A 12,403-nucleotide genomic window follows, 5' to 3' on the forward strand; every position below is an offset into this window, starting at 1 on the left:
CGCACCCATCGCATCGCAGGCATCGCATGCCACTATAAGCATGCGATGTACATGCGATCAACGCGATGGACGCTGTGCTAGGTAAACAGTACAGTTTGTTGTAGTGAGTGCTGGGCCCCCTGTGTTTGTATTTACTAGAGTGTGTGGTCACAAGCCACCGCACCCCATCCTGGGAAGTGGGTGCTGTTTGCACCTCATTCTTAGAAATGGTGAGTGTGTTGGTACTTCTGTTTCTAGATATATATATACATACAGTATTGCTTGTACAAATAAAATAAATGAGGCATCAAGATATAGCTAGTATTAAGGATGCACTGGTATTAGAGTAAGGCAGATTGGCTTTGCATTGGTATAAAAGGTAACGGGGCTAAATTACTAAAATCACATCATTTAGCTCTGTCCCCTCTCCTTATACAGGTTGAGTATCCCTTATCCAAATATCCATTATCCAAATGATTCCGAAAACCATAGTCTCCAAAATGTACTTTTATTTTTTTATTTTTTGTAAAGACCTACTGGGTACATCTGTAACTGGCACTACTAGGGAAATAACATGTAACTGGCACTAAATATGTGCAAGGACATGATTACTGGGTATTCAAATTCAGTTTCTGAGATTGTACACAAACTTTGTTTCATGTTTTAAAACCTTGTTTCATGCACAGATAAAATATATTTGTGTGTATTTCATGTGTTTGATGTGCTTATACAAGATAAATGCAAGATACCTCAAGATAACTCATTCAAATATAGAAATATTCTGAAATATGGAATAATCCGTTATTAAAAATTCTTATGGTCCCGAACGTTTTAGATAAGGGATACTCAACCTGTACCTGCAAATCATGGGTGTTTTCATGTTTTGGGAGTGGAGCCTAATGACAGGTCAGGTTGGTTCCACCCCCGAAGTGGTCAACAGTATCTTCTCTCCAGGCTTCTCCCGGGGAGGAGACTAAATATGTAGAGAAATGTGCCTGTACTGCTACCTGCACTTTGAGTACAGTCCCCTGCTGTTAAGCTGCTACAACCCTGCTCTGTATCATGTCTTATCCACTGTAACCATAGTTAGTACGGCTGTACCAACAACTCTCAATACATCACACTACTGGTTAAGACACTGAATTACTTATTGGGTCAGAAACATTCCAAGGCATGTACACATGTAATCCCCACATTTAACTTAGAAAACTTTTTGGAAATGCAGTCTGATCATGCTCTAGTTTGGATAGGTCGTTAGATCGATGCTATGAAGGTTGACATACATTAGGTCAATCCCTAAAGGTATACAGGGCTTAGTTCAACACATGAAATAGGTCAATGTGGCTAAGGTCCACAGGGTTGGAAGGTTGACACAAGCACTGTTGACAATGAGAAGGTTGATAGTCAATAGGTCGACATGAGTTTTTCACCTTTTTTTTGAGCCAACTTGTGCCAACAGGCGGTATTTCATTATACCCTACCATCCACTAGGGTGTGTAGGGGGAATATAATAGTACCCGAAGCAGTCGCCCCTATGACCCATACCCATTCAGTTTTCAGGTCATGTTGTTGGGTATGTAACAGTATAGAACAATACAAAATCAAAATACTGAGGCAGATGTATCATTAACCTTTTAACGTTTGTGAAATAACGGGTCCCGCTTCTCCGGCATAACGAGGAGAAGCGGGCACTCGTTATGGGGAGATTTATTAACATCCCCCAAGCCAAGAGCCGTTATGCCCAGTGTTAACGGCTCTCCTTTTCATCTCCCCCGGCGCCCCGCGCATGCTCAGTGCGCTTCTCCCCCCTGTCCGGCTCTAATGGGCATGCGCGAGATCTCGCAAAAATCGCGAGATCTCCAGCGCAGCCTGAGCCAGACGCAGGGCTAGCGTTGTCCCCATAGTGGGGGATAGGACAACGCTAGCCCTGAGCTGGCGAAGCGGGCGGGGCGAATTAACGCCTTGAAGGCTGTTAATACATCGCCCCGGCCGTTAATCCCTGGGGGGGATTGCAGGGGACAGCCCCGCCGAGCGTAACTCGGCGGGCTGTCACTAGCGCACGTTAGGTGCGCTAGTGATACATTAGCAAAATCGTAATCCCCCCCAGTTAACCAGCGTTAAGTGCATTTTTGCACTTAACGCTGGTTGATACATCTGCCCCTTTGACACCTAAACTAAACAAAGTATTAAGGTGCCCATACACGCACCAATTTTATGCAATGAGATGCGCGCTCTCGCGGCATCTCATCGCACAGTACAAAAAGGATGTGCCGCACATACTTTTTGTACTGTCTTTTGATCGCATTGCACGCACATCGCATGCGCAACGCATGCAATGGGATGCAATGCTATGCGATTTAGCACAAAACGTAAACGTAAAATCGGTGCGTGTATGGGCACCTTAACAGTATAGTAGTTTTCATATATTGAGCATATTTTAGATCATTGTGTGTGGTGGTCTGTTTAAAAATAAAGGAAAGGATGGGAAAAAGGACAATAATGATTTACAAATCATTTTGTTATCGTTTAGAGAAACCAATTTAACATGCACATATGGGCGCAGTTCCCTTTGAATTGTATTGATTATAATTAGAAAAGGAAGAAATGGCTTCCAGATGTAGAATATGTATTATGTAATCTTATAGTAGTTTGAACAGTTACCAAAAATCAATCTTAGTTTATTCTTTTCACAGGGTTATGTACTACTATGGGCAAACATGTTATCTGGAAAAACAGCAGATGCACAGAATTCTCATTATAAGTACAATACAAAAAACTTGTGTCTGTTAATAATAATGTTACAATCTTTCCAGGCTGATTGGTAAATTTCTAATTAAGAAATAGGAAAATACAAATGACATATTGTAATTACAGAGAAAAGGAAATAGCTCACTTTTAGGATAGTTGAGTTCTGGGCCAAAATCTGCAATGCTTACTGCAAATAATTTCCTGGATATACATTTTAAAGAGAAAACATAATATCATAGACAGTCAGATATGCACCATATACAGTTTCATAAAAATGTCATAAAAATGCAAAGCGCTGTTAGTGAAATATTTACTAACAGAGCCTTTATCATTTAAAGTAGATTGATAAAGTAGAAAGTGTTACATTAAAAAGTAGTATTATGGTGTTAAAAAACTGTTGCATGAGTAAGAAAAGCAATTTAAGTGCTAAAAAAAAAGTGTTATAATGTTACAAAAATAGTACCCTGACATAGCCTGGCCACACCAACTCAGGGAGCTCTATTCCCCAAACCCATTCCTAATACTGACATATTGATGTGATACCTTGGGGATAGTGTGAACTCTGCACTGTAACCCCCATCACAGCTACAAATGGGGCGTGGCCTGATTCAGATGGGGCTTGGCCTTGCAGAAGCCCATTTTCGGCACTACAGGGGCATGGCTTGCATCCCCGGAGATACTGGCTTCCCATGATGTCTACCTTTTTGAGGGTGACACCTGGGTGCCTCACCCCCGCACCTGGGTAGTGATGCCACTACTTGGGGAGGTTGGATTGTATTGGCCTGGGGTGTCCCATGCCCAGGAATTATTGGGACTCCTCTGATGAGGTCACCTGGTCATGGTAGGTAGGCCCAGATCTTTGGACAAAATTATGTTCACCTCAGTTTTACTACATGTTATGTTGCCGAGTTTATTTAGTGTATACCTGCATTTTCTACTTTGTGTGGATTGGAAATAAACCTCAGATAGTCATCATCACACTATGGTGAGTTACATGGACAAACGCCTTAGATTACGTGTTTCTATACAAGGGGTAATGTTTCTTGCCAGGACTCGGACTCCCTACTTAAAGCATTACCAAATATACTGTGGCTACTGGAAGAGAATTGGATGAGAAGCACAATTGAATAATCTAGCAAATGGGAACTATGTATGGAGAATTTGTCATTCCTATGCAGATCTGAGCTGAATTGTTAAATGATTATAGTACCTAATTAACAAACAGTGGCTGGAGGGGCTGTGGCCTACACTGCCAAAAATCGCATGCCATCATACAGTAACTTGGGTGAAGTGGTCAAATGAAGGACTTTGTATTGTATATGGGAGATTAGACAATGGAGACAATTGGGCATGTTGCGAACAATATCCATATTACGGACATGTTTCCCAAAACATCTGCCTAATATGGTTATTGTGTGAGGTCAGATAGAGACCTCACAGTTGTGAAAAGCTCGACAGATAGTGGGGCTGATTCAGGCAGACTACATCTTGGTGTGTCCAGTCCTCACCTGAGCAGATTGCGTGTGTCAATAGCCACTGTAAATTCGGGATAGCTTGGAGATGTAGTGGCCATGATGATCTGGGTCTGCAATCTTCTAATCTCCATTTGTGAGCAATGTTGCACTATGCTCAGTAGGGGATTCAGGCCGACTAGTAGTGGATGTTCCTTGGAGAATTAGCTCTGATTGAGAGTGAAGTTGGAAGATCAGGGTTCTGTGCACTGAGTACTATTTGATAATTATCTTCTTGTTCTGGTTGTTTTGTCCAATAGCGAGGAAAGATGATAGATGTCTGCAGTAGAGGAAAAGCTTTGACTGTCAATGCTATGCAAGGAGCAAACACAAAACTGACCAAAAATTATAGTCATGCACAATAGCTGGCAAATTGGGTGTCATAATGGCCCCTCCACATCACCAGGTCATTGACTACTGACTCAGTGGGTTGGAGGGGCTTTTGTGGCATCACCTTTGCTGGCACCTGCACATACCTATACCAGATATAATGCCCAGAAGCATATGTATACATAAATACATCTGAGCATTGGCAGTTCCTGCTATTGGGCTGCAGGACTGCAGCCCCTCCAGTTAAAACCAGGCACAGTGTAAAACACAGAAAGCCAGCATTAGAGCTCCATTGCACCCCCTGCGGAGAGATACAGCCAGCACCAGAGCTCTAGAGTGGGTGCAACCACGGATATGCATGGTCACAGGTGCTTGCGCATTCAAGCATGCGGGGATAGGGGGGCACTACCCACGGGGAGGGGGGATCTACCTCCAGAGCTCTGTGCTGGCTGTCTGTGTCTATCTTCATGTGTCACATGTCTCTTCTCTCACAAGTCACGGTACCAGGCTTCATGTGTGACCTCCTCTCCTGTGTGGAGGTATTCAGCATGTAGTAGCTTCCTATTGGAAGCTGCTACTGCCCAAAATACATGGGCCTGAAAACTCCTCTCCCTCTTGGGCTACCAGTACATGGAGCGATGATAGCAATAGCTTCCAACAGGAAGCCATTCTGTGCAAATCGCCAGAGCTACTTTGCTTCTATGGGCTGCTGTCTGTGCAGCCCAGAAGCAAATCCTCTGCAGTGAGCAGGCCCAGACTTCAGTGAGTCACTCAGTGTGATGCAGCTGAAGGAAGGTATGCATTGCACCAGAGAGGTGCATGGAAGTTTTTTCTTTATTTTAATAATTGTTTTAATAATATTTGAGCCACTGTGCATAATATTTATTTAAACAATTATTTGTGTGTAGATCATTATTAGGAGTATAATTTTCTGTACTTTAATTAATATTAAAGTTATTCAAAGTGTGTATTTTGCTCTGCACCTGTGTTCGTGTGCATATGAGTACATCATTTGTTTACCGTATACTGTATGCCCAAAAACACTGGTGCAGAGCAATCACAATCAAAGTTGCAATGAGTCCCCAACTTTACACCAGAGGAAAAATTATCATTTGTTTAGGGGGATACAGTCACTAGGTCAACAAGCATTAGGTTAACCACTGAAGGTCGATATGACTAAAGGTCAACATGGGTTAGGTCGACAGGGTCATTTGTCCGACACAAGCATTAGGTTGATATGAGTAATGACAACAGTCAAACGGTCGACATGGGGTTTTTCACTTTTTTCTGGAGCCGACATTTCCTGCCCTACCATCCACTAGGGCATGGTGGGAGAATAAAAAAAGTGTGCAGTGCGTTGCGCAAGCATTTTTTTAGTGTCCATGTTGACTGTGACAGGCAATTGCAGCCCCCCTTAAGTCTAAAGGCAGGAGCCGCCACTGCATCTGAGTCATACTGCACACTGCCAGCTGCTGGCAACCCTCCTGTGTATATACCATATATATAAAGGTGATGTTTGCTACTTACATTAGCAAGTAACAGATGACATGACCAGACAACAACAGGTCACTTAAGCTAAACAACAAACAACTACCAGTAGGTGCAGTGCGCTGCCCTCTCTGCTACCACAATTAAGGTCACTATGGCAAACAGACAACACACATGACAATGCACAGCAAACAATGACACAGAAGTATAAAGGCTAATCAGGAGAAAACCTAGAAAGATTTTATAATTGCCTTTTTATACCTGTATATTGGACGTTTTCTCACGATATCACTCAGCCTCTCGTATGCTTGTCTAATTCGTTACTTATCCCATTTACCTTTGTCTGTAATGATTTACTATCATCTGGATTCACCAAGCTCTTTGTTACTGTTCTCTTTTGTAGTCCTTTTTTCATTAAAACTAGTCCCTGTTATTATTACTCCATCCATGAAGTATTTATTTCTTGATGTTAATAAATACTGATCATATGTCTGTTAAAAGAAGTTATCTAGGAATCACCCTAAACCTTTGCTCTTATTGTAAGTAGACCATGAAAACCAGGATCCGAAAGTGGCTTTAAAGAGTGTTTTAGACATCAGAGTTGTACCACGGGACCCCAGGGTGCCATGAGACACTTGCAGGGGTGCCTTGACTTGGTGGTCCAGGGACAATCCAAATATTTATGGTCAATGTAATAGGCAAAACCAGTGCTTGTGGCTTCCAAACCTATATGGACACACGGAAGTGAATTATGTCCCTCCCCACATGACTCAAGGATGACACAAATTACTTAATTTCATATATTTTTTCTATATTTCTCAAGAAGATATTTATGGCCTAGGTGTGACGTGAAGAAAATTCTGATACTCTATGCTGCCGTGATTCAAAAATGTTTGTGAACCTCTAATTAAAGGGAAGGACAGATATTAAAAGCTCTGCATTATTTTCAAGTGGCAGAACATTATTGACCAATCAAATGGAACTATGTTGTATTGTTTATAGCTTTAAAAAATGTACTTTCACTTACTGTAAATGTATCTTACTGTTGAAGCCCACACCCAAAACTTTGGCTTGTTTCCTAAGGGAATATCTCTATGCTTATTTTTCGGCTTCCAGGTTGATACCACAGTGTACAGTATCTAGGTGAGGGGCAATCTGCACAAGTGGTTTAGTTTGGTACCTTTTTGTTCAGCATCCTGTTGCTAAATTTCTGTAGTCCTTTAGAAGACATTTACTACATGATATTGCTTACTACATGACATCTCTCAGACCATTCTCCTTTTTTGATGCCAATGAAGGTGACATTACAGCAGAAACATGTGCCTACAGGACTTCTCCTATTAGTTTAGTTATATCAGTAAATTACTGTAATTATTGGATTAACCTGTAACTTTGGGTGAGTACTGGTAACTATGTTCATACAAAAAGTCCTGGAAATAGGCATTGTGCAAATGATTTCTAGTGGAAAAAATAAGATTGTCCAGGGAACTAGAACATATGGTAGTCCTATACTTTACCAATACTGACATTCAGAACAGGATATTATTTCATTTGTCAATAGTGCCATTAGCTGTTGCTTTTAAAGCTGGAGGACATTCCTAGCAGAGACCTCCAAAGAGATGGGATATTATCTCTAGCATTAACCATTTATATACTCCCAAGACTGGTATCCTAAATTTATAAGTGATGTGCCCTAAAAAGAATATGTTCTTTTATAAAGCTAATGCTTAGCACTACAGTATTTAGTTCATTTTGCCCCATACACACTTTTTTTTTTTTTTTTTTAACATGAGCCCATTCTATGAGCAGTTTTTGCCCATCTGGCAACCTAAACTGAACTCAGATCATTCTGCAGCATACTAATCATTGGTTGAAATAAGCATTTAATTCATTGCACAGATGGTCGATAGAATCATGAGATACAGGCTGCATGTCTTTATATCGTGAACCATTCCATTTAGGACTCCTTGTTTTCATTACACATTTTTTGGTCAAGAACCAATTTTTAAGTCTCTGGGTATTCTGTCCACCTAATGATACACAGCTAATGTGTTTGAATTCATCAGTATATTAAGTTCTCTTCCCTATCTGGACTCTAGTTTCTAGAAACGTACTGTACATCTGTTTCTTCTTTCCATAAAAATAATTAATTAGTGTCAAGATTTGATTACATCTGTTATGTGTACATAACATTTCTTTAAATACAAGATTTCACTGGTTGTTTAATAGGAGATTTAGATATATTCAAGGAAAAGAGACACGCTGGATTTTCAGGATAATAAACCTCAAGGGTATTATTGATGAAACTGTACAGGCATTCCCTTTTTTAAGCATATTATTGCTATCATGTTTTATTATTTAATACAGCATTAAGGTACAGTTTAAAAATCCTTACGAAAAATACTTAGCAATTACATAGCAAAGATAAAATAAATGGATGTTGGAAGACAAGAAAGGCCAACAAAGCATGACATTATACTAATAATTACATCCTTCGCTGCCCTACTTCAGACTCGTTTATCCATATTGCTCCCACATTAGTTCACTCCCATCTAATTACACTCCTAACTTTCATTCCAATCTTAATTCTTTAACTGAAATATCCTCAAAGCTTGCCTAGCAGTAAAGGATATATGACCAAATCCATGCAATTTATTATTTGCGTCCAAAATCCTTTAAATTTCCTATGGAATCCATGCACTTTCTATAGCAAACATTGATCCATGACCTATTCCTCTCAAGCAACCTCAATCTTCTGGCAATAAGAGAAACATGGATCTCACAGTCAGACACTGCCTTACATGTAGGTCTGTCCTATGAAGACCTCCATCTCACTCCCATGTCACAACCTGGAATCCACAAAGTCAGGGATGGTTCATCTGCCACTAAAATGTCTCCCACATTTTCATTAATAGGTACTTATGTATTATCTGGGCGCCCGATTTTGGAATTGTATCGCATCGCATCACATCGCATCGCATGCGATATAGTGCATACGATGCGATGCGATTCGATGCGATTTTCAAATGTAAAGAGCCGATTTTTAATTGTATGGTCACCCATGGGTGCTTAGTATGTGAAATCACCCCCCATATTGGACCTTTTCATACCCCCACTATCCAACTATGCATGGAGTTGAGTGTGGTGAGCGTAGCGAGCCACCGAGCCCGAAGCGTGGCGAGCGCAGCGAGCACGTTGATTATTTCAGATGTATTATGCGGCCGCTTGCCACGCTTTGGGCTCGGTGGCTCGCTACACTCGCCACACTGTATAAAGTCAACTCCATGCGTAGTTGGATAGTGGGGGTATGAAATCACCCATGGGTGAATATACAATTAAAAATCGGGTCTTTACAATGAAAAATCGCATTGCATCGCATGCCTTAAGTAGTGGCATGCGATTCCAAAATCGGGCGCCCAGATAATACATAAGTACCCATTAATAATTGTTCCCATCTTCTAAAGTATACATTTTCATTTCTGGATTTTCAACCATCTTATCTCCTCACCGAGTTTTAGAATGTTTCAATAGCTGGTTCCTTTATTGCAACTTCCCAATCAGTTATTCAAATTGTTTCATATTACTTTAACAATGATGCTGTTGCTCATCATGAAGGCTACTGACTTAAATTTCTTGTTTTCTGGCTTTTACCACTTTCAGATGACTTTAACATTCATTTCCTTCTCACAGACCATCTGATCATTTGTGGTTTCTACTCCTTTACTTTAGCCTTATTGCAACTCAATCAAGTCTTATTCACATGTTAAAATATTTTTTATATTTAATTTTTTAACCTCTATAAAACAGTTTCTCCCTCAAAGACTTAAGGGTGAGATTTTGATAGATAATCAAAATCTCCTAGAAGGTAAGCCAAAATCTCCCTATTTTTCACCTGCTTAGTCAATATTGTCTAGCATAGATTGCCTGTGCAGGCAGGGCCGGCTCTACCATTAGGCAGCTTAAGGCAGTTACCTAGGGTGCTAAAATCTGGGGGGGCGCCACCATGTCTGCCTATCAAAAAATCATTAATGTCTAAGAGGATCCTAGTTGTACTTAATGCTGGTGGCTGCTGTGCAAATCTAAGACCTCACCTCCATACTTTTACTTGTGGCTTATGTCCCTACTTTGCTGCCCCCTCCTCCTTGTACTCTATTGTGGGTTGGCAAAGGGAGGCCTCCTGAGAAAGCAGGGGACTTGTCCACCTTCCTGGGGAGCTGGGAGGACCACCCAATTTTTGAGAGCCTCCATGCTATTCTGAATTTTTAGGCAAGTATGCCTTAAGGGGTTGGAAAGTGGGTATTGGTGGCAGTATGGAGGGAGCAGTAGGTTAAAGTTTTGCCTAGGGTGCTGAGAAGTCTTACACCAGCCATGTGTGCAGGCAAGGCAATTTTGACTAGATCACTATTTAGATTAAATCGCCTAGTCAAAATCTCCAGTGCATCTAGCCAAAATCTCTCTCAAAATTGCTTAGTCAAAATTGTCCATTAGCCAAAATAACCCCACGTGTACACCCCTTTACATGTAATATTCCTGATATTGGAGTTCTACTACTAAGTAATAAACCATAAAAAAGTTTTGATTTATTGGCTATTGTTTCTTTTCAGAAAGGTTGTTGCCCCAGTGGCACATTATTCCTTAGCAACAATATTCCTTAGTATCACTATTCTTTATTCTTTTAATTCCATTCCTTGCATAATTTTTTTGTATATAGCTCTTGCATCTTAACACTAAAACCCCTTACACAGAGCTTTCTAAGCGATATTGATCACAATATCGTCTAGTGTTTACACTCAGTCATTTTAACGATGCACGCTCTCGCGTATCAATAACAACCTCGTCCTTCATGTTAAGGCGAGGGAGGTCCTCGGTAATGACAGCCATGATGCAGTTTCCCTAGAGGCCAGTTCAACAGTGGTGCAGTAGAATATCTATAATGGGTGCAGGGTGAGCAGTGCACATTGGCCCTGGGTCAAGGCATATGTCACACAGCACAAATTTCAACCTTTTCTACAATACTCACTAGGGTGTTTCAGTTTTCCAAAGATGTGATTTTTCCATTACTTTGCTTACATCCCCAGTCTCAGTGATGTAAAAGATATATATGCCAAATTTCAAGAAGATTGGATAATATTTAGGGGTTGCACAAATTGATCACTTTTATCTCAAACTAGTGAAATTGCTAATATTGAAGTGCTCTAATGGGTTTCTCATGTATTTATTTCATCTTCTGCAGGTAATTGAACCAAAAGTGGAATTTGGCTGCTAGAAAAGGTGCCTAGTGGTGAATTTTTAGGAGCTTGGTTCCCTTCAAAGGAACAAGTATTTTTAGTTTCTATTTACCATCACAAGAAAATGAAAGAAACACTTTCGGATGCTGGTAAATCTACCAGTACTAAACTAGAAGAACAACGAGTGGAAATGGTTAACTACCTCCAAAATGTCATAAACGAAGGAAGTCATCCAAGAGAAGACTACAAAGAGTTATTACAACTCTCACTCCTGTACCTAGGAGGTTGGTCTGAAAACAACTTCAGTTTTCCCAGGGGCTCTGCATCAAGCAAAGTGGATGGCAATGGCAATATATGCGCTTAAAATTGTTCTCTACACTAAACAGTTGAATATTCCTCAACGAGAATTGAAAGGAATGAAACGGGTTGCACATTTTGTCAGCCTCATATATGTTCGCTTTTGGCATGAGGCAATTGTAAGTTGATGGGCTCCAAAGAATGATTTGAATATGCTAAAGCTTCTGAGTGCTTACACAGATGCAGATGTCAAAAACAGTTCGCTCACAGTTGCTAAGAGACACCTTTGGTATCTGTCAGAAACAAACGTTGGACCGGCTTTTTTGACTAGCGTATTACTGAGCCATTTCTTTACTAATAAAACAAAGACGTTCTTTGAATTGTTTGGGATCCATGACATGACAGAATACTGCAGTGATTCTCCAAGAAGCCATGTGAATGCTCTTAAAGTGGTCAATGATACCGTAGAAAGAGGAACTGCTCTGATAAAAAAAGTTTAACGAAACGATCAGGGACGAACAACAAAAACAATTCTTGTTGAGTAGTCGAGCATCACAGAAAAGTCATCACCAAGCGAACAAAAGAAGGGATTGCATCATTCCAAGTTGATTAATATAACTAAATGTTTGCCTATTATACTACCTATTATCTTAGTGTCTAGTTTTAGTATTATTTTAAGTTTGTGATTTCTAGTTTTCCCAGTAAAAGTAATTAACATTGAAAAATCTAATTTTTTGCCTACTGTACTTTTACAAAACTGATCAAAGTGTGCAACCTCTAAATATTATCCAATCTTCTTGAAATTTGGCATATATATAATTT

This window comes from Crinia signifera, chromosome 1 (assembly GCF_055691185.1).
Source record: "Crinia signifera chromosome 1, ASM5569118v1, whole genome shotgun sequence".
NCBI classification, from domain to species: domain Eukaryota; kingdom Metazoa; phylum Chordata; class Amphibia; order Anura; family Myobatrachidae; genus Crinia; species Crinia signifera.